This window comes from Schistocerca gregaria, chromosome 1, assembly GCF_023897955.1.
Source record: "Schistocerca gregaria isolate iqSchGreg1 chromosome 1, iqSchGreg1.2, whole genome shotgun sequence".
Lineage (NCBI taxonomy): Eukaryota > Metazoa > Arthropoda > Insecta > Orthoptera > Acrididae > Schistocerca > Schistocerca gregaria.
In genome coordinates, this window is record NC_064920.1 from 340,922,869 (window position 1) to 340,947,626 (window position 24,758).

The 24,758-nt window shown below is 38.2% G+C and overlaps 1 long non-coding RNA gene across 1 annotated transcript in view; it reads left to right on the plus strand.

The window, feature by feature from the left end:
* The window catches only part of LOC126344400 (uncharacterized), a 45,334-nt gene that overhangs the window by 11,135 nt on the left and 9,441 nt on the right, over positions 1 to 24,758 (plus strand). The window contains exon 2 of the long non-coding RNA XR_007565160.1: positions 10,067 to 10,159. This is a non-coding gene — a long non-coding RNA (uncharacterized LOC126344400). The remainder of the gene's footprint in view (positions 1 to 10,066; positions 10,160 to 24,758) is intronic.

Consider the following 24,758-nt stretch of genomic DNA (forward strand, 5'->3'; position numbering starts at 1 on the left):
AATCCCCGCTCAAATGCTTTCATGTTTACAGAGAAATCTCGTTGTTGCGGTATAACACCAACCTCAATCGGCTTCTCATAATCCCAGATGTGGATGATGCTGCTTTTAAAATACCCTTACACGAAAGTAAGACCCCATCGGTAAATAAAATGTGTTTGCGGAAGGCAACGTCATTCACTCTGCTGTGTATGAACCACTGCACAAACTGCATACGATGTGGTTAATCAGCTGTTTGCTAGAGCTCCTACCCTTTGAATTTGATGCATGTAGGTTATACTCCTACAGTACTCTCCAAGCAGATATGTGGCTTATTCCCATCATACAAGCAATAGTAAGCCTATAACTTGGTGGTTCACTGCTAACTCTGCTGATCATTTCACTATCAAAATCTGATGGTCCCATGAGATATTCGCTGTTTTTGGCTTCATTAAAACAGCAAATAGTCAACACTTTCAGCCAGAAGGCGAATACCTGATGATAAGGAATGATTAATGTGTAATAAGGGGTCGCATAGCGAAGGTGGGATTTCATAGATAATGTAATTCGTCGTCTTTGGGCAGCAATATAAACAGATCCTTCACTATTTTGGTCGCCAGAGAACAAATGAAGCCATGAGCGCTAAACACTTGTATTGTTTTTCTTAATTAAGACGGACTCAGATTGGTGGCGGTCTGATCTAATTTTTACTACATGTATAAAAACGTGTTCCGTCTAAGTTTGAGTCAAGTGTAAAAAGAAGAACTGTTATAACTTATTGTGACGACGCAGGGGCGACTCAACAGGACAATGGTTGTATAAAAAAGCGCTCAATCGACATGAAACGGACATAAAAATCTACCGTCATTGTTGTAGTAACCATAAGGTACGATATATGTTTATAATGAATATTTGTTCTGGAAACATTGAATCATTTAGTAGTGCTCATTCCTATCATCTCCACAGGATTATTTTCATTTTAATTATGCATTTTGCTAAGATTACAGACGCCAAGACCAATTCGCGTGTTACAAAAAAAAAAAATGTTTTATCGTCTTCTTGCATAAACTTTAATATTGAATTTCCTTTCCGTGAGATGTTACAGTTGTTTTTGCGCCCTTAAGAACTTCCTGGTCCCTTAGGAAATTGTTTTGTCATAACAATAACTTCACAACCGGTTATGACCGTAATCATGAAGTAATTAGAAAGACGATAATGCAATTTTTTAATCAATAGCACGCCAGCTGTGACTGTCTCAAGCCACGCGAAACTGCAAGTAAAGACTATTCACATTTCATAATGCAGTATCTTATGACGATGGTCAATCCATGACTCTTACGCCAATTGTGATTGATAAAACAGTAAACTCAATTTCAAATTCCCACTTTTCCATTGAATAACAACATCAGTTTTATTTTGTTACATCACACCCACTTCACGCCTACCGCAAAAGCGTGCTGAGGACGCAAACTACCTGTTTCTCATAAGCGCCCTTCATTAGCAGCTAAAGTACTGTTGTGTGAGTGTCTTCCGTTAAGAAACCGATTTTCATAGATACTAGAATATCTTACAAAAATATTTTTACTATGCGAAGAAATTTCAATGTATTAATGATTATTATACTATAGATAGTGAGCAATGTAAATGATTAATTAACAGATGTTCATTAAAATCCAGAGGCAGTACATATGAAACGTAAAAAGAGACCTCTGTAAGAAAATTACATTCTTTTTTCTAAAATAAACAGATGATTTCTGAAAGAAGCGGAGACGTCCTCCTCTAATGTTTTGCTTCTGTAGGTGCTTCGCAGTAGTAAGAAGTAGACTAATGTGACGTAAATCCCACAATGTGTAAGTTTGTGAAATGACAATACTTTCGTTCGTAAACATTGGTGTCATTGTAACGAATATCACCACATTGAATTTGTTTAGTGAATTTGTATTTTTTAGGTAGATGAAATGGGGAGTTGTGCTCACATTGTTTGAAAGCAAAGAGGCCGTTTGCTCACCGCGTCGTGTCTTTTAGGTATTTTACTCTACAAAAGTCGCATCTGCAGAGCTGTTTTTGCGAAGTCCGCAATGCGTTAAATAGGTATGGAGAAAGGTGGTGCTTATAATACACAATATAGATTCTAATGTTCGGACATGGAGGATTCCGTTCGAAAATACATACATATCGTTTCAGAGCTTGTAAACTTTCTGCTTCTCTGTCGAGATTGTCTTTAACACTGATTGAACATATCTGCTTTTCGGTGTGTAGCTCATATTCAGTCTTCTCCCTTTTAATATTATTTTGAACGTCTTATCTTATCTTTCCAGCTGTTACATATGTGAGTTGTGTTTCTAGTGCTTTTAAAGTTACAGAAAACTTGTCACAAGTACTGCATGTATCACTTTGAGAGAAACCGAATGTGATATTCAATTTTGTATGAAATATTTTACCGTTGGTTTCCTAGGATGTATCTCCCGAAATATTTTTAAACTTTTTCTTGATAGTTCTTCAGGCAAATACTGTTTCTATGTTTTGTTTACTATGTAATGACTGGACCTGCCTTTAAATGGCAATACTCGTTTTGCTTCGTTTCTGCTGAAAGTTTGTGGGCATGGTTTATGTGTTTCCCTCATTTATCAACTCGAGACATGCCTTCATTTTTTAAGGAATTCCTAATAGTTTCTAATCTTTTCTCTGAAATCCAATGCTGTGGTATAGAGGCTTTGTGGCGAAAAGTCAGCTGTCTCATAGCATTATCTTTCATTATCCTTACCTCGTAATGTATATAGTCATGCAAAGTATCTACTACCTGATCTCTGCCAGAGCTTCAGCGTTGAATATTATCAGTACAGAACGGTCCTGTCACATGACAACTTTGCTCATTTCAGTCCATTAGTAGATTGAAATTAGATATGACTTTAAACTTGTTTGCATCACTTAACATACCAGTACAAATCTCCTTTCGATTTCAATGCTCTCTTACTTCGTGTGATACAGTTCTTGGTCTTTTAGATACTTCAGAGTGTCTTTCTCTAGGCTTACCCCTGCTGCTTGATTCTGGATATTACATTATCAGTTACAACACAGACCCCAACTGGCTACTACACAAAATTCACCAGAAGAATAAACCTGATGTAAACAAACACAGACACGATGATTGGTCAGAAGCCGTAGCACGCTCTTTAAAGTAGGTCCTACTTATGTATTAGATATATTATTAATAAGTACGTTATATGAAACTTTAAAGATATTCAAAATTGTTAACAGCCATCAAAGCTTTTCTTAATCACGCTTTAGCTACGTAGCTTTTATTTCAAAAATCGTATACAATCACAACGTCTGCAGAGTTGTGCTCTGATTGCCGCGCTGTTAATGCGCACTATGAAAATGGCTCAGGCTGCTTTCTGTTCCATAGTGAAACACGCGTGTGGAATTACAAAGAGCCGAGAAATAGACTGTTCTTAATGTATTTCATAAATTTGCAGAGATAATCAGCTTTGAAGTTTTCCCAGTCACTGTATGTAGGCCTACTAAAGTTGATACATTAACGAAGACTGTATGTGTAGCACCGTAATTGGTACCGTAATTGAATGAGAACCTAATACAGTTCATGATCCATTGGTTCACATCTCCCCAAAATCATTTCTTTTTCTCGTTCAATCTGAAATACTTACATCTCGTAATTATAAAACCCATCATCATTTTTATGAATAACGCACATCTTGTTTCTAATTATATACTAAACGCGAAGTTCTCGTTTTCATTTCAAATACAAATTCTTAATTATCGATGTTTTATGAAATACTGTTCATAAAAGCTTCTTAAACTAAGAAAACATAAAAATTTTTTTTAATGCAAAAATGAAAAACCAAATTCTCTTTATTTGAACCATGTACATCATTTTATACCACAGATGTCGATAAGTATAGTAAAAACATGGGAAAAAAATCATTTTCACAGCATCGATGACATCATGCAAATGTTGCACTTTTACATTTGCTACTGTACCATTACAATATGAACCCAACAGAACTGATCTGGAGCCAAGTTGCAGGATTTGGCTGAGAAGTAACAAGACTGTTAAGCTCCCAGACGTACTGAAACTAACGCACGTATGATTTTCACACGTCACTGCCGAACGCTGGCGGCATATAGAACGGCTCGTCATAAAAGAAGAAAAGAAAATGCAGCGCCTCGTTGGCTTCGTGGATTCTGTTGTTGATAGGCTCGTTATGAACGTAGCAGGTGACACTTCCAGAACTGAAATGTGTTTCTCGGATTCGGATAAGGAAGGAACTAAGAGATTAACAGACGACTGACTGTAATTAATAGCTTCAGTGCCTTCAGTATTCGACAATACGATGAAATCCTTGCAGTATGCTTATGAATTACGCACGGCTATGTGTAAGTTAGGAATTTTCGTCACTCTTGTTTATAATTAGAATACTATGTCAGGTGAGAACGAGTGTATTTTATGCTTTCCGTCGGATCACCTAAGAAGCTCACGGTTGTGCTGCAGTTTCTCCGAATATTGTTTCGTTCTGTTTAAAAATTAAATGACATTCGAAGCTATATTGTTTCCTTGCTCGTCTCTTTTTACGTCTAAACTGCAACTGCTCCAAAAATTGCAGGTTAGTTGGACCGCTGGCTGACCAGTGCCGTACAAGTTTAATGCGCCGGTAAAGCTGTTGTCCTGCACATTATCGCTCAATTTAATGTGCGTGTAACACAGCATGAAACGTATATTTCTGATCGTACTTGACTGTACTGGTAACAACTTGGCTTCCGCTCCACGTGAAACGAAACGCAATGGCATTCAAGCAAACGCGGAAGAATGCGTAATGTTTACATCAGGTTCAATCTTATGATGAACAGAGCATAATCTCAAGTTTTCTCTGAGTTAGCGGAAATCACAGACTTGCGGAATACAAAAGAAAAATCAACAGTGACATTGCATTTAACAACGTTAGCGATGAAACTCTCATAAAATCATACAAGAAGATCAATACAGCTCAGAAATCCCTACCTTACAGGACTTTGCTTCTTCTGTCAGTGTTTTGTCTTCACCTGTTTTCTCACTGTACGCGATGCTTTTATCTTGCTATATCTCCAGGACTAAACCTTTTACTCTTAGCTAAGTTGACACAACTGAAATTAAGTGTGATGAACTATATAATGACGCCCATAACTCGTTTTCGTCAAATTTGGACTTAATCTGTTCTTTCCATGTAGTCAGCATTCGTTATGTGTCTTTCCTGAGACAAACTGATATTGATCCAAAGCATCTGTTAAATTAATTATTTCTCTCACTTTCATCTGCCAATAAGGAAAGATACGCTACAAATCAAGTGCTGCTTTTCCACTTCTCGTCGCTACAGCAGAACTCATAACTATGTCAGTAATCGCACCGACACGGAAGGTAACAGAGAGAGGGCCAAAATACTGAATTCGCTCTTCCGAAGTTGTTTCACCGTGGAAGATCGTAACTCTTTCCCTCTTTTCAAACGTCGTACGAACGTCGAAATGGCAGATATTGAGATAACCGATCTCGGAACTGAAATGCAGATACATTCACTTAGTAGTGGAAAGGCCACCAAATCAGATACCTATAAGATTCTATAAAGATTATGCGAAAGAACTTGCTCCACTTGTAGAAGTAATTTATCGCAGATCTCTTGTATAACGTAAGGTACCCAACGACTGGAAAATAGCGCAGGTTATCCCCGTTTTCAAGAACGGCCGTAAGACAGATCCACACAGTTGTAGACCTATATCGTTGACGTCAATATATTGTAGAGTTATGTAACCTGTTTTATGCTAAAGGATTATGACGTTTTTGGAAAATGAACAACTCCTCTATAAAAATCAACATTGATTTCGCAAACAGAGATCCTGCGAAACTCAGGTCGCTCTGTGCCTCCATGAGATCCACAGAGCAGTAGACAACGGCGCTCAGGTTGATGGCGTGTTCCTTTATTCCAGTAAAGCATTTGACACCGACCCGCTTTGCTGTATAATGAAAAAAATAAGACCGTACGGAGTATCGGAGCAGATTGGCGATTGGATTCAAGATTTTCTTGCAGATAGAACTCAACACGTCGCTCTTAACGGAACTAAACCAACAAATGTAAAGGCGATATCCGGAGTACCACAGGGAAGTGTGATAGGATCGTTGCAAAAGTTAAAATCTTCTGAGTTGTTAGGCACCGTCATATTTCCCCTAAAGTAATCGACGTTTCGACCCCTCTGCTGGGATCTTCTTAGGATCTTCCGGTGTCCAATATTGCTATAACAATAGCAATAGTGGACACCGGATGATCCCGAAGAAGATCCCAGCAGAGGGGTCGAAACGTCGATTGTTTTAGAGGAAACATGGTCCGGCCTAACAGTCCAGAAGTTTTTAACTTTAATGACAACAACCACGAATGCCTGCAAACTTACATAGGACCATTACTGTTTACAATATATATATAAATGATCTCGTAGAAAGTGTCGGATGTTCTTTAAGACTATTCACAGGTGATGCAGTTGTCTATACCAAAGTAGCAACGCCAGAAGACAGGAGACAACGTCTGCGTTAAAATATCTAGGCGTAACTATACAGAGCGACCTTAAGTGGAATGACCACAGAAAACAGATAGAAGGTAAAGCAGATACAAGACTCAGATTCATCGGAAGAATATTAAGCAAATGTAACTCATAAGTGAAAGAAGTGGCCTATAAGGTGATTGTTCGCACGATTCTTGGGTATTGTTCATCTGTCTGGGATCCCTATAAGGTAGGACTGATAGAGGAGATAGAGAAGTTCCAACGAAGAAAGACACATTTCGTCACGAGCTCGTTTAGCTGGCGAGAGAGCGTTACGGAGATGCTAAACAAACTCCACTGGCGTACGTTACAAAAGAGGCGATGTGCATCCCGGAGAGATGTACTACTGAAATTTCGGGACAGCACTTTTCAGGAGGAGTCGGGCAATCTATTTCCCCCCACATACATCTCGCGTATTGATCACGAGGAGAAAATTCGAGAAATTAGAGCCAATACAGAAACTTACCGACAATCATTCTTCCCACGTTCTATTCGCGAGTAGAACAGGGTTGGAGGAATCAGATAGTGATACCGAAAACACCCTACGCCACACACCATTAGGTGGCTTGAGGAGTATGATGTAGATGTAGAGGTAGATCTCATCAGACCCATACTCCATGTTTCATTTAGTACTGACTGTAACAAAACCTTAATTCAGGACTAGTCAGAAGCACTACACAACACCAGCTGAATAATACAACACGGTAAGATGTGCGCCTCTGTGTACACCGTATTACAGCTACAAAAGTTGAATGACAACACTGCTACGTCTCCACAGAATAACGACTTCATTAGAAGCTGCACAGGAGGTCACTAGATGATGGTGCGTTGTATGACTATGTGATTAACTCATAAACGGTGGACCCAAACAGAGGTTCGTTAGCAAGAAATGATCGTCTTTTGTACCTCAACATTTGCCGATGAAGTCTTGAAACAACCTGTATAATACGAGCTTTTACCACTCACTACTTTTACTGGAAAGAGAGAAAAATGTACAACCTCCTCCCTTTTGAATTACAGATTTTGACCAATAATGAATCTTTCAAGAAGATTTTGATGCTATTTGTGCTTTATAGCTCCTTCTGTTGCATATATTAATTTCTCGGTATATAATCTCTGCTTGTATTTTGTCACATTTATGAAATTTTATTCCTGCTTTAGATTAAAATAAAAATCGTTTTATTCAAAGAGTCAACATGTGTGCTGTTTGTAAACCTAACTACATAGTTCACATCGTGGAATGTTGTCATTTACACAACATCGTAAAAGTGAAGTAACTAACCAACTAACTGAAAAACAATTCTAGCACTCTGTGAGGTAGTAGATCAGAGTAACAGATTCTAGATCGACTTTCTTTTCTCCATTACAGATAATAATGGCTTCATGGTACTCAAATTCGTTGACTGTGAATGCCAGAGTGTTACTTCTTCTTTATAGCAATAACACCAATCTTGAAAATAAATTCAAGAGAAGATGTTTACTTCTAAATGAGTATTGTGTCGTAGTCGAGTCAGTGAAAGGCTTCTATCATTATAATAAATAACTATGGTCAGTATGGTGTGACGATCATATAGGAACTATAATCATTTCTAAACAAATATGTAAACTTACCTTCTTTAATAAATACAAGAGTGTGCAAATATACATGAGTGACCATAGGTATACAAACGTCATTCGCTTCCTTTTTCTGATTCCCACAAATGGAATTGCCCCTTTATTAGAATGAAGGAGAGTAAACCAAGCATTGAATTCTGCATTAAAAGCTGCTATCCGATAGATTCTATCAGCACATATCTCAAACTTACTAGTGTTCAATGCATTCTGCACATTTGGATCAACACAGCTACAGATGTATCTGCTGGCTGAAATTAGGCAGACACTCAAAAATGACATACAGCTCATACTGAAGTATATTGATGTACCCTATCACCAAATAAGTTTTCTTTGACTTCAAAATAACAGGCGAAATGTATTGGTGAATCATCGCAAATGTCACGATTAGAAATCAAAATTCGGGATGATCAGAACTGTAGACAATGCACACAACATGATATGATAGAATATTCGACATTAAGGTTGGCAGTAGCATTTCGATTGGTAAATAATACGTTGGAAATTCTTTGACTTAGAGGGTGTACAGTGAAACAGTTCCTGATTTTGGCATGAAATATCGCGAAAATTAGAGTCTTTTATTGTTGACTGCTAACAGTAGTCAAGTGGAGTCCGACTGGCCGAGTATGGAAGACAATCCATTCCTGTAACACCAGTAATTTTTGCAATAACCCACAGAAGTTAATCTGCTCCCAAACCATTGATGAAGAGAGAGACACACCTCTTCAGTGAGATGTGGTCTGGCCCATCTTGTTTGAACCACCCTGTGCATGGTCGATCCTCCAACTCCATTTGTGTGGCGACAAACTGTTCCAAAATTCAACGTAACGTTCACTAGTGATTGTTTCTCGCATGAAAAGAGGGTCAGCAGAGCCTCTGCGGCATACTGTACCCCAAAAAGTAACTTCAGGAGAATACAGTGGTTTTACTCCACACAATGGGTATTTTCGGAACCCCAAAATCACCAGTTCTGATCATTCACGACTCCATAAAGGTGGAAGTGTTGCTTCATGTGTGAACCAGATGCAGTCAACAAAAATTTTTATATTATCAATCATTGTGAGAATCTGGTCCACAAAGACAGCCCTCCGTCGCTGAGCTCGTAAATGTATGGCCTAGTGGCTTTGGATTTTGAACAGAAACTTGTCTAGGCTCTGACTCTGTATTTTCTGAGTGCTATAACGCTTCAGACCAGTCTCTGCTGCAATTCCTTGCACTGATATCGTTGGAATTTGCGGAATAGTTCCACGAACCATTGAATCATTTCCAGGAGAAACTACAGTACGCCTGGGGCCAACAGTCCCCACTAGATCAACAGCCATGCGGCCTGTCTGTCGGAATTTGGCGAAGAAATTGCAGATGGTTTTCGCATCGTGTCCTTTCGAAACACTACATCGTGTTTCCAAACTACCTCTTGTTGCTGTATGAATGCGTTCTAAACTGCCGTATTCTAGTACCTAAAACTGGATTTTTCAATGGAATACATCTTTCCAATCTCTTCCTTCAGTACGCTAACCCCTTTTCACCTAAACCATCTGAGCTGCGGCGTGCTATTTATTGCCCCTACGTACTGCGATTACAGCGCCTTCTCTTAGCAGCATTTCGAACTAACTGGAAGCTTCTGTATCACAGTCCTACTGTTTTCACAACAAACATACCGTTTGCAGCAATCGTCTATCGCTCATAGTTCTGGAGATATTTAATTTTGAAATCTTGGTCACTGATGGAATAAAAGTATAAAATTCCTTAAACATGGAGAAAATAAGTAAATATGTTTCTCAAAAATTGATGTAACGTATTCGAAACCATTTAAACTCGTGTTAGGTTGATATTCATCAACTTTAGCACGAAACATAAGAAACCAGTAAGATGATGTTGACACTCTCATGCAATGTTTCAGGAACTACATTCCACTGACGTCTCCGAACGTAGGACAAATGTGTTATCCAAGGCCAAGTTTAGTCCAGAAATGGATCTGAATCTTCATCGACCTGTAAGTAACTAATTGTTGTTCTTGAGTCAATAAGCGAGGATAATGTACTTTTTAATCTCAGATGATGCTCACTAGATGTATATTTCCTTAAAAACATCCACTTAGTAATTTACTATCACATATTGTGAACTTAGTGCGACATCTTTTTGTAGTGATAATCATTCAAAATCTCTGCAACAGCATATCAATGTTTTAGTTTACGCAGTTCAGTTCGTTACAAACATACTTTTCAGAACTATTGTCTCTGATGTTAAGTTGGCAATTTGAAATGTAGGAAGGTGCAAGACAATTGAAGCAGCTTATCACCTCTGCTGTTCAACTATGTTTTAGAAGAAAGTGTAAAGATCTGGAACTAGAAACTAAAAAATCACAAAATAGAACCAATAATTCTGGGAAGGGAATCAAGTACACAGCCTGGCATGTGCAAGGCCTTAAGAATGTCTGACAGCCTCTCAAATAAAACACCTGGAAAGAACAGCCAGAATAACTGGAATCAGAATTCCAGCTGAAATAAAAAATCATCTCAAATATACTGGTGCTCTAAAATAACATAAACACAAATAAGTAAAGTGGAGTAAGATAGTGAATTAAAATAGCTTGGAAAGAACACATAGCACATTAGACAAGGAAATTTGCGATACATCTAAGCATTAATAAAACGGAAGAAAAACATATGGTGAGACTTCAAATATCAGCAAGAAGAAATGCATACCTAGAAAACGAAACTAAAGCGTATACCTCAGCGATAAGGTCAGAATGATCAAATAGGTGTGAATCTTACGATGAACACCGAGCTGGAAGGAACAGAGACAATTGGAATACATATTATTACAAAAGTAATGGATGCAATACAAAATACAGATTGTTAAAAGATGAGAAATAATAAAGACATCTACCACAGAATGTCAGAATGAACAGCAAAGCCTATTACATAAGAATGAGAACAGGCTGTTGAGACGAATACACTGATATTTCTGGAAATATTAGTTTGTAATAACATAGATTACAGATGGAAGTAATGAACTAGAACAAAACAACTTTAAAGTATTGTAAATAACAGAAAGAATCCTTTTGATAGTAAAATGCTAAATTTTAAAGGCTTTTAAGGCAGAGTAATTAAGCAATAAGAAACAACATTCGGCAGAAGAAAGAAACAGACAGCAGGGGGAGAAACTGAAGGAATACTAGAAAAATAGAAAATAAGAAAGAAATAAGAACAAGCAAATTTGTCACATAATCTTAGTTGGTCAATATGAAGATATAGAAAGTAGGAATTTGTTTATATTATGGCTTAGTAGATCACATTAGCATAATGTGCAAGAAATTGCAATCCAGAAAAATACATTATCTTAAAACCATTAGCCTGCGTATTTGAGAATTTCATGCAGTATGAAAGTGACTTGGGAACCACGTCAGACACAAACTCTCACAACTCTGACGATGTCTTGATTTACATAGTGTAAACGCAAAGCATACACACACTGTTATCAGTATTACATTTGGTTCAACGACTGTGAACACTGGTCTGTAACATGGCTATGTCAGTGTAAAAATTAGAAGAATTCTGCTTCTTTCAGGAACGTCAGTCCTCATATTTATTTCTTGGTGGGAGGACTTTCCCTTTCTGTCTTGCACTACTCAACTTCCTGTGGTTTGCCAGGTCTAAAGTGTGCTGTGTTGCTGGTAACAGCTTCGTATAACCTACAAGTAGTTGCCTTCTCCTGACTGAAATGTTCTCTCCTGGTGGTCAAGATGCAGGTTTATGTATGTGAGAAAGTCCTGAGGCAAACAGATGAAAGGTATCCTATGTTAAACATAGATTGTAATTTTCTAGATTTCATTGCCAGCTTTAGACAGTTTTCATAGTACTTTTTCCAAAAATAAAGACACACTATGAAATTGGTACTTTTAGAAATTGAAAATTACGTTAGTAAAAGGTTTTTGGGACGTTGATGATGCTATGATCTTCCACCACTCTCCATACATCCAAGCCTGTCAGCACATTTGTAGTGATGCATTAGTAATATAGTCATTTGCGATTTTGCAGTTTCTTTCCCATTCCTCCACACATGACAGGAGTTGGTCAAAATCACCTTAATGTTCACATTATATGATGCAGGACCATATCCAAAACGGCCTCGTTTCTGCCTACCATAGCTTTTGACTCTTGCAATATACTTAGTTGGATTCATAGGTTCCATCGGAGGGAATAATAAGTAACTGGTTCATCTCGTACGTAACCACAGGTAACGTGGGGTCAAGATAAAGATATGCAATTTCATAATAAATATTTTTCTCGGTGGGGAAAAAATACTGCAGTTGTTCCACAGAGTTCGCTATTGGGAATTCCTTTGTTCTTCCTATACTTGAAAGACCTTAACTCTTACACTGATGAAAAACACATTGCGTTCTTGGCTCAGGATGCAAGCACAATACTTATACCCACTACAGGTGCAACAACAGAAGGAATTAAAAATGAAACACAAAAAATTTAGACTGGTTCACAGTAAATTGCCTATCATTTAACATCATAAAATACATTTAATTTAGTTCTGTACAAGACATTATACGTCATGATCAGTTATAATAGAGAATGGGGCAAATTAAATACATTAAGCTGAATTTTTAAAATTTTTATATTTTTATTTTGATCAGAGCTTAATTTGAAAATTATTTTGGACATAATACATCAAAAACTTCAGTTTAACACTATTGTGTCTGAATCGAATATTGATTTTTCTCATGGAACAGTGGAATATTGGCTTATTTAACACATCGAACTCATAATTTCAGAAGGCAATACTACACAGAGATAGGAAGTATTCATAGCATAAACATTTGGTTTAAGGATAATACCATTCTCAAATGTATTTCAGATATCTCAAAAAAAGAAAACCTAGACTTACTAATATCAGCAGTGTAATAAATTAACCCATTCATGGGATTTGTTGTGAATAAACAGTAACAAATTATTAATAATAATTGCATTCATAAATATGTGGCTTTTGCAAGAATAACTAATGTCTGTTTTTTCATATATTTGAGATGTGTTACGTAATTGGCTAAGAAAGCTCCCAAGATTTACATGTATAAATAACCAACATCTCTCCTTAGCGGGATTTACAGAACATAGTTTCCAAAAAACTTTTGTCATATCGTAACTATGGACATACTTCATGCAGTAATAGCCAATATATACAATGGTGAAGGATGCTCCACATTTTTCAGTGTTAGAACAGCCTATATCAATTTTTGTTAATGTAGTACTAAGAATCCAGTTCTGTTTATGTGTTTCATGTATCACTGCTAATTCTTTGACTTCACCTTGGCATTGTTTAACCTATGACTAAAACATACTAGCAGTGAATACCGGGAAAATATGTTTTTTTTGGGAAGATGAATTGCAGATGTTAACAGACATTCTTTAAGCAAACAATGTAGTAGGTGCAAACTTTTCTATTTTTTATGAGGACTATTATGTGTGTTATGAGTTACATTAATATAATCATATGATCTGAGAATCTGCAAGATATTTTAGTTCAGGTTTACTAGATTAAGGTTGCTCCAGACGAAAGCATTGATTTTTCTGACTAATTGTTTTTGGGTGTAACTTTGTATTGAATATTGTGCGCCATTTGAGGCTCAAACCCTTTCTCTACTTTCCTAAGGCACTCTGACCTAAAATTACATTTCACTATAATGTATTCCCTATAATGTATTATAAAAAATGTATTACCCATTATGATAATAATAAAATGTATTTCCTTTAATCAATACAAATATAATAAAAATTACACATAGACAATGTAATCCTACATCTTATTAGAAAGAAAGAAAAAAGATTTGTTCATCACTTAAATTGCAACATGATTTTAGGAAAAAGGTTTATTATTACGATACATCTCTTGAAATACAGAATGACTGCTTTGTTTATACACACTCACAAGACTATCAAACACTGTGAGAGAGATCTAACAGCTAAAAAATGGTTCAAATGGCTCTGAGCACTATGGGACTCAACTGCTGTGGTCCTCAGTCCCCTAGAACTTAGAATTACTTAAACCTAACTAACCTAAGGACATCACACACTTCCATCCCCGAGGCAGGATTCGAACCTGCGACTGTAGCAGACGCACGGTTCCGGACTGCGCGCCTAGAACCGCGAGACCACTGCGGCTGACATCTAACAGCTCCAAGGACACTGACAGAGTCGATATCTCGAAAGGATATGAAAATATTTACCGTATATTTACAACAGACACACACACACACACACACACACACACACACACACACACACACACACACACACATACATACACACAATGCAGGCTGTTTATCATAATAAGTTATTATAATTGCAGATAACTATGAAAATTCAGGCAAACTAACTTTCTATTATATGTAAGATTTGGTACACTTTGTAAGCACAATGAGCTGTCAAATTAAATATTCCCACATCGAAAATGTTTGCAATACTTATTCTAAAACACCAAACTTGCATATTGGCATTACTGATAAAAGCTGCTACGTTAAGTAGCACTTGCTAACAAAGAAAGTTCGACAGATGTACCACACTTTCAAACTCTGTAGGCTATCAAATTAAATATTTTCACATCTGCATTGTCTTTATAACTTTGATATGGCACGTGAGTGATTTAATAGTTTGGAAGTAATATGATACATTTATGGGGGTAATTTGACATGCTTTTGAGGTAACTGTATATAGTTAGGGGGTGGTCTGATACACTTTTGGAGTAAACTGATTCAGTTTGTAGGTAATTTGACATAGTTCACAGTTTACATCTGCACAGTACAGCAAATAATTATGTACAATATACCCACATCTGCCTCAACAACATCATCTCTCTGAGTTATCCACAATAGTTGATTTCCGCTCTGTTTTTAATTTATTTTGATGAAGCAACAACACTCTAATGTCATGACTTGAATTTTCAATCTTACATGACAGAAATTTGAAACAATGCTTCAAACATAAATTGTGCTTAGAAAATATTCATTGCATCTCATCACTTAGTCACTCTACCTGGATGAAACCACATACTAGGATTAATACACAAAAGTGGATGCATGGAACAAGATATTTTTGGAAAAAAACGATGCAAAATGTTCTAAAATTGTAGGGCATAAAACGGGCAACAGCATGGGAAGGCTGATATGGGACAGCCGCAGTGACTCAAAACCAAATTTTCAAACAAGTTACATTTTCAACCAAAATTTCTTCAGGTGCATGAATAATGGTGTTTTCGGCAAAACAATACAAAATATTCTAAAGATGGAGAACCTAAGATAACCAGGATCGTGAGAAGTCTGGTATAGTGCAGATATATTAATTGAAAAACCAAGTTTTAAAATGAGCACCATTTTCACCAAAATTTACTCATTTTTTGATTGAACAGACTTTGACAAATTGATTGTAATTGGAACGGCAATTTTGTATATTTTTCAGATGTTTCTTTTCGACTTCCACTATGAATGTACTGAATGCTCTGGGTATAAGTGCAGATGACTTTTGTTGGTTGCTGAGGATGGTGTGCTAAACAACGTTACATCGTTGTTGTTGTGGTCTTCAGTCCTGAGACTGGTTTGATGCAGCTCTGCATGCTACTTTATCCTGTGCAAGCTTCTTCATCTCCCAGTACCTACTGCAACCAACATCCTTCTGAATCTGCTTAGTGTATTCATCTCTTGGTCTCCCTCTACGATTTTTACCCTCCACGCTGCCCTCCAATACTAAATTGGTGGTCCCTTGATGCCTCAGAACATGTCCTACCAACCGATTCCTTCTTCTTGTCAAGTTGTGCCACAAACTTCTCTTCTCCCCAATACTATTCAATACCTTCTCATTAGTTATGTGATCTACCCATCTAATCTTCAGCTTTCTTCTGTAGCACCACATTTCGAAAGCTTCAATTCTCTTCTTGTCCAAACTATTTATCGTCCATATTTCACTTCCATACATGGCTACACTCCATACAAATCCTTTCAGAAATGACTTCCTCACACTTAAATCAATACTCGATGTTAACAAATTTCTCTTCTTCAGAAACGCTTTCCTTGTCATTGCCATTCTACATATATATCAGTTATTTTGCTCCCCAAACAGCAAAACTCCTTTACTACTTTAAATGTCTCATTTCCTAATCTAATTCCCTCAGCATCACCCAACTTAATTCGACTACATTCCATTATCTTTGTTTTGCTTTTGTCGATGTTCATCTTATATCCTTCTTTCAAGACACTGTCCATTCCATTCAACTGCTCTTCCAAGTCCTTTGCTGTCTCTGACAGAATTACAATGTCATCGGCGAACCTCAAAGCTTTTATTTCTTCTCCATGGATTTTAACACCTACTCCAAATTTTTCTTTTGTTTCCTTTACTGCTTGCTCAATATACAGATTGAATAACATTGGGGGTAGGCTACAACCCTGTCTCACTCCCTTCCCAACCACTGCCTTCCTTTCATGCCACTCAACTCTTATAACTGCCATCTGGTTTCTGTACAAATTGTAAATAGCCTCTCGCACCCTGTATTTTACCCCTGCCACCTTCAGAATTTGGAAGAGAGTATTCCAGTCAACATTGTCGAAAGCTTTCTCTAAGTCTACAAATGCTAGAAACGTAGGTTTGCCTTTCCTTAATCTTTCTTCTAAGATAAGTTGTAAGGTCAGTATTGCCTCACGTGTTCCAGTATTTCTACGGAATCCAAACTGATCTTCCCCGAGGTCGGCTTCTACCAGTTTTTCAATTCGTCTGTGAAGAATTCGTGTTAGTATTTTGGAGCTGTGGCTTATTAAACTGATAGTTCGGTAATTTTCACATCTGTCTACACCTGCTTTCTTTCGGATGGGAATTATTATATTCTTCTTGAAGTCTGAGGGTATTTCTCCTGTTTCATACATCTTGCTCACCAGATGGTAGAGTTTTGTCAGGACTGGCTCTCCCAAGGCCGTCAGTAGTTCCAATGGAATGTTTTTTACTCCGGGGGCCTTGTTTCGACTCAGGTCTTTCAGTGCTCTGTCAAATTCTTCACGCAGTATCATATCTCCCATTTCATCTTCATCTACATCCTCTTCCATTTCCATAATATTGTCCTCAAGTTCATCGCCCTTGTATAGATCCTCTATATACTCCTTCCACCTTTCTGCCTTCCCTTCTTTGCTTAGAACTGGCTTTCCATCTGAGCTCTTGATGTTCATACAAGTGGTTCTCTTATCTCCAAAGGTCTCTTTAATTTTCCTGTAAGCAGTATCTATCTTACCCCTAGTGAGATAAGCCTCTACATCCTTACATTTGTCCTCTAGCCATCCCTGCTTAGCCATTTTGCATTTCCTGTCGATCTCATTTTTGAGACGTTTGTATTCCTTTTTACCCGCTTCATTTACTGCATTTTTATATTTTCTTCTGTCATCAATCAAATTCAATAATTCTTCTGTTACCCAAGGATTTCTACTAGCCCTCGTCTTTTTACCTACTTGATCCTCTGCTGCCTTCACTACTTCATCCCTCAAAGCTATCCATTCTTCTTCTACTGTATTTCTTTCCCCCATTCCTGTCAATTGTTCCCTTATGCTCTCCCTGAAACTCTGTACAACCTCTGGTTCTTTCAGTTTATCCAGGCCCCATCTCCTTAAATTCCCACCTTTTTGCAGTTTCTTCAGTTTTAAACCACAGGTCATAACCTATAGATTGTGGTCAGAGTCCACATCTGCCCCTGGAAATGTCTTACAATTTAAAACCTGGTTCCTAAATCTCTGTCTTACCATTATATAATCTATCTGATACCTTTTAGTATCTCCAGGATTCTTCCACGTATACAACCTTCTTTCATGATTCTTAAACCAAGTGTTAGCTATGATTAAGTTGTGCTCTGTGCAAAATTCTACTAGGCGGCTTCCTCTTTCATTTCTTAGCCCCAATCCATATTCACCTACTACGTTTCCTTCTCTCCCCTTTCCTACACTCGAATTCCAGTCCCCAGGACTATTAAATTTTCGTCTCCCTTCACTATCTGATTAATTTCTTTTATTTCATGATACATTTATTCAATTTCTTCGTCATCTGCAGAGCTAGTTGGCATATAAACTTGTACTACTGTAGTAGTTGTGGGCTTCGTATCTATCTTGGCCACAATAATGCTTTCACTATGCTGTTTGTAGTAGCTTACCTGCATTCCTATTTTCCTATTTATTATTAAAGCTACTCCTGCACTACCCCTATTTGATTTAGTGTTTATAACCCTGTAGTCACCTAACCAAAAGTCTTGTTCATCTTGCCACCGAACTTCACTAATTCCCACTATGTCTAACTTTAACCTATCCATTTCCCTTTTTAAGTTTTCTAACCTACCTGCCCGATTAAGGGATCTGACATTCCACGCTCCAATCCGTAGAACGCCAGTTTTCTTTCTCCTGATAACGACATCCTCTTGAATAGTCCCCGCCTGGAGATCCGAATGGGGGACTATTTTAACTCCAGAATATTTCACCCAAGAGGACGCCATCATCATCTAATCATACAGTAAAGCTGCATGCCCTCGGGAAAAATGAATGCCGTAGTTTCCCCTTGCTTTCAGCCGTTCGCAGCAAGGCCGTTTTGGTTGTTGTTACAGTGCCAGATCAGTCAATCATCCAGACTGTTGCCCTTGCAACTACTGAAAAGCTGCTGCCCCTCTTCAGGAACCACATGTTTGTCTGGCCTCTGAACAGATACCCCTCCGTTGTCGTTGTACCTATGGTACGGCTATCTGTATCGTTGAGGCACACTAGCCTCCCCACCAACGGCAAGGTCCATGGTTCATGGGGGGGAACGTTACATCAGTATCTACTAATTACAGCTGCTAGGAGTTGTATATTCTCAGGTAGGTTAGTAACTCCAAGCACACATATCTCCAGCATGTCATGAATGCATATAGTCCCCTGGGCAGCAGATAGGGTGTGGAGCTGTGGTCACATGAAAACAAAACAGTTAGTCTCTACTGAAAGCGTAATCCATTTAGTGTAGCAATTACAATAATACAGATAGTGAAGATGTGTTTACAGGAAGACTGCTAGATGTACAGAAAAATCAACTAACACTGTGTAGTGGGTACATACTATGGTGCCATTGATCACAATATCTGCACTTATAAACCTAACACACTATATATTAAGCAGATTTACTACAAATCGCGTAAAAAGATGCTACACAGGTACTGACATTCTCATCTAACACACGAAAATATCTGCAAATAGATCCCAGTGATGATGCCTAAGAACAAGATAACTTGAAACGTGCATGGGATAAATAATATAAGTAACAGCAGGAAAAGGCAGTTTTATTTACAAAACAAGTATTTACATGCTTGTTGCGGAGGATGGACACACAAAAAAACTTATTATCTGTAATTATATTTGTATATTACAATAATCATGCTATCTGTGTGTATTTTAATAAATAATGCAGACAATTTAAATGCAGAAATATTTAATTACAACATTCATTACACCTGCAAGGTGTGCAAAACCTACATACAACATAAACTTATTTCGCTAGAGTTTTTGTAAAAATGTGAAGTTATACTTGCATATAACAATAAGCTTGCAAGCTGGAAGTACTTAAATAGTATAAGGTGTGGAAAATTTTAATTTGAACGTCCCTAGACCTTACAAAAATGGTCCACCTATCTAACTTTCGTCATTAAAGAGTGCTGCTTGAAGTAACAGTTTTCGTTATTAGTGTCACTATGCGAGTGTTTTACTAACTAATGCATTTTAGTTAGTAATACATTCGATTTAGATGTGGAAATATTAAATTTGAAGGCTCATTGTGTTTACAAAGTGAGCAGAATCTTACACATAATACACTTTTATCTTGGTGCAGTTTTTGTAGAGGTCTGTATTACTAACATTTTATGATAAGCAGCATGCATGTGTGTGTGCATGTGTTGTACTCAATATAAGATAAATAATTTAATATCGTTTCTGTCAATATCTTTGGTAGTTAAAGAGATATGTCGTCATAACACACTTTCCTCCTAAAATCATGTTGCAGTGTAAGTGTTAAGACTCCTTCTTCCTTCGTTTCTAATCCGCTGTTAGGCTATGTTGAGTGTGTGTGTTTGTCTGTGTGTGCTTTATTTGCACTACATGTTAGTGTTGATTGCAGCTTTTATATCTTTAGTTCGAACTGGAAAAACTTCAGGGAACCATGCTTTTAATAACTCAAGTGTGGTCCATCTATAGAACTTTCGACATTAACAAATGATGTTTGACCGAACACTTTTCATTAGTAGTGTCAATATGGCAGTTTACTAAATAATACGTAGAATTCAGATGTGTGAACATTTGATTTCAAGGCTCATTGCACTTGCAAAGTGTCTGTTATCTTACATATAATACACTTTTATTTTGCTCCAGTTTTTTCGCAGATATCTGTAATTATACTCACGTGTTATGAGGTGTGTTCCATAAGTAATGCACCACATTTTTCCTCAGCCAGTTTCGAGTGGAAAAATGCTGAATTCGTTGTGGAACACCATAGTATATTCATTTTCCACCCCTGTAGTTTCATGAAGTTCTGATAGGTGGCTGCACTTTTGTAGCGTGCGAAACGGCATCTGTAACAGAGGTGCTATCCAGGCACAGAACTGTCACTGAATTTGTTCTGGTGGATAACCAGAGCATCACAGATATTCGTAGGCCCTTGCAGAATTTCTGTGGAAATCTGGCAGTGAACAAAAACATGGTGAACTGCCGGGTGAGGCGTCCGTCATTGTCGCAAGAAGAGCACCCAAGCCTGTCTAGTATAAGGAGTTCTGGCTGTTGGTAGACAGCTGTAGCTCCTGCAGTGTCAGAACATGCGTGTACTCTCATCTGAAATGGTCAACGAGTCACAGTCGAACCCCTCATTGCCTAACTGGACGTCTCTGTTGGTAAGGCCGACACACTGGGGTAGTCAAAGGTGTGAGCTTACTGAATTCCTCAACGCCTAAAAGAAAACCATAAAGAGCAATGAAGGCCCATCTGCGTGTAATATCTTGCAAATTATGCGGCTGATCATGACAATTTTTGAACTAACATCGTCACAGGCTATGAAACGTCGGTTCATCACTTTGATGGAGTGGCGTCAAGTCACTTCTCTCCCGAAGAAAAAGTTCAAAGCCGCACCCCCAGCCGATAAAGTCGTGGCGACGGTCAACTGGGACTCTAGAACAGGTATTCTGTTTGATGTCCTCCTTTACAGTGCAACAATCAACTCTGTAGTATATCGTGCTGTCTTCAGGAAACTGAATGTACCTCTTCAGTATGTTCGCCACCACTAAAAAGCAAACCGACTTCTCCTTCTCTATGACAACGCAAGGCCTCACACAAGTTTGCATACCAGACAGGAGCTCACAAACCTACATTGGACTGTGCTTCTTCATCCACCCTACAGCCCGCAACTCGCACCTTCCGATTTCCATCTGTTTAGCCTAATGAAGGACGCACTCTGTGGAAAACAGTATACGGATAATTATGAGGTTGTTGTATCATGCAGGCGTACAGGGCTTCCCAGTAAGGTAGCACACCGCCACCGCATTGGACAGAGACTATGTTGAAAAGTAGCGTTTCCTAGTTACGAGAGAGAGAAATAATATGGTGTAATGGAATCCTGAATAAAACCAACTTGCTTTCAGAAAAAAAGTGCTGCATTACTTATAGAAGGCTCCTACATGATATGCAGCCTATGTCTGCATATGTGCGTGTGTGTACGTTTTTTGTGTGTGTCGTACTCAAAATATGAAAAATAGTTTTTATTTCGAGATATCAGCTCTTCCAGTGTCCTTAGAGGAGTTATATCTTACTGTCTGTGGTCATCTTGTTTGTGCTTATAAACAGAGCAGCCATTCCAGTCTTTCTTCCTTCTATGCTGCTGTAAAAGTGATAAAATCTTCCTATTCCTTCCTTTCTAATATGATGAGTGTGTGTTTTATTTTTTTTACATGTTGTTGTTGATTATAGAAAATACAGTCCGCAAACATTTTAGAGAAACTTAGTTCCAACTGGTAAACATTTTGGAGAACCATCGTTCTAACTGCTGCAATTTGTTTCCACTAGGTCCAACCATTTGTAATAATTTTTATTGATTATATTTTTCTGCTGGTGCATTATCATTGTTCTTGTCCTAAAGTGATAGTGAGCCACATGTGTTTAGACATGTTAATAGCGTTGAGTCACTTAATTTTTTGTGCTTTCCTAGTGATTAAGGAACATACATTTTCTGCAGTTGTAAGCCTAGTCAGGCTAGTATCGATCCTTAGGCCTCACTTGGAATGTAGACTGTCTGTTATTTTTATGAAAATAGCACTGACACACTTACTTTGAAAGTCGACAGCGATGCTTTAGGTACCAGTTTGATCAATATTAGCTAATATAACATCATGATATTGGACATAAACAGAATGATACCTGATATAAACACTGTGCTTTTTGGCCTTGCTGAAGCATCTTAGAGCACAGTTTACTGTGACTTTTGCGAAGCGTGATAGAAACTGTCAACAATTAACTAGAACCTCTATTATCTTATGCAACACAGAACAGTCAAACACTGAACATTCTCCCACTGCTGGCATCTATTATTGAAGATAGGCAAGTTGGGGAGGGGAGGGGGAGAAAGACTAATGTACATTTGATTTCGTTCCACGTGTCTGAAGTTTTTTAGAATATTTAAACTAATCCATGTTCTGCAACAACATGTTACTAATTCATTAATTACACTGTATAAGTAACCACCAGTTTCAGTTCTTTATGGGCAGTATGTTTTATGCTCATTCTATTATTCCACAGCAAATGGCATACTACTTCAAAAGGAATTGACAGATATGAGTGGACAGCCAGTCCATTAAACGATTTTTTGTAGCCAGTAATGAAAACAAACATGGTCCAGTCCAGTCACACTAATGTGACCACTGCCTATGTTCAACGTCATAACCACTCAAAGTGGGCAACGGGACACACTAGCAGTGGAGGGTATAAAAAGCGTGTCGGATGCAGGAAAGAGCACACTCATCGTCATACTGCAGAAATGGAGCGATGTATTTGAAATACAAAAGGCCATAATCATTGGCTTTCAGGCCAATGGTGGAAGCACTTCTGAAATGGCTAAGTCTGTAAACTGCTTATGTGCCCCATCATGGTTAAAGTATACCGTGCATGGAAAAATAGCGCTATGCAAAACTGGCGCCAAAGCGACTGTGATGTAGCAAGGACTATAGACGACAGGGGTGCATGACAGCTGCGATGGTGTATAGAGGTGATTAGAGGTGCAATTCTTCAGCAACTGACTGCCTAGAGAATCAAGGGGCTGCCGACAGTGTCTTCTCTACAACCGTTCAGGGAACATTGCGTTTATGACCCGCAGTAACAGACGCCTGGTTCATGCACCCATGCTGACTGTTGTTCACCGGTGACGGTCACTGGAATTTTGCACGCCATACCGCAGATGGACGACCACTAAGTGGCATCGGGCGGACTTTCAGGTGAATCAAGTTTTATGCTCCATCGGACTGATAGCTTTTGGCGTGTACGGCGTGAAAAGTCTGAAAGCAAACACCCTGCAATAATCGTCGGAAGGGTCCAGGTTGGAGGAGAGAGTATTATGTACCGGTGAATGGTTTCATGGCATATCCTTGGTGATGCCGCTGTTCTGGAAGTCACAATGTATCAACAAAGGTATGCATCCATCGTCTAGGACCACGTCCACCCACACATGAAGTTTGTATTTCCTTGGCACGGTAGCATCTACCAGCAAGACAATGCAATGTGCCACATAGCTAGCAGTGTACGTGCATGATTCGAAGAACACCAGCATGAGTTTACTGTACTCATGGGGTGGCCAAGAAACTCTCCGGATTTAAACCCAGTCGAGAATCTGTGGGACCATTTCGATTGGGCTATTCGCACCACGAATCGTCAACAGAAATAACTACCACAATTCTGGAGTTGCTTTGGTTCCACATCCCTGTCGGTGCTTCTAAGAACCTCAGTCTCTTTCTTTACCTTACTGTACATCTCGTGCTCCGAAAGGTGGTTATTCAAACTTTTGACAGGTGATCACATTAACGCGACTGGGTACTGTAGCTGACGATATTTTTTGCGGTATTTCACACACTTCTGGTGGTGTTACATATTTTAGATGCGGAAATACTACAGGTGTAAGTTTTTAGTAAATAATTCCCATATTTTTTAGCGCTTTCAAGATGGATGTTTACTGTAGCGGGCCCTTTTATTTTAATGGTGACTGAAATACCTGGCTTCGATTGGGGGAGTGGGGAGGCAAGTGTTGCATTATGCTGTACGTGTGAGTTTGAGTAATTTTACGTAAATACTGCGACTTGGTGCCATTTTAATCCTTCATTTCAATATAACACAGATTAAATACAGAGGTACGAAGTTTTCTTTCAGATATAAAGTAACTTCACGCCATTTCTTCGCCATAGGTATATATCTCTAGGAAACAATGTAACTTGACACGACTTCTACGTCATATATAAATAGATATATGTAAACAGTGTAGCTTGCGACCATTTTTACACCAGAGAGAAGGCGTGAACAAAAA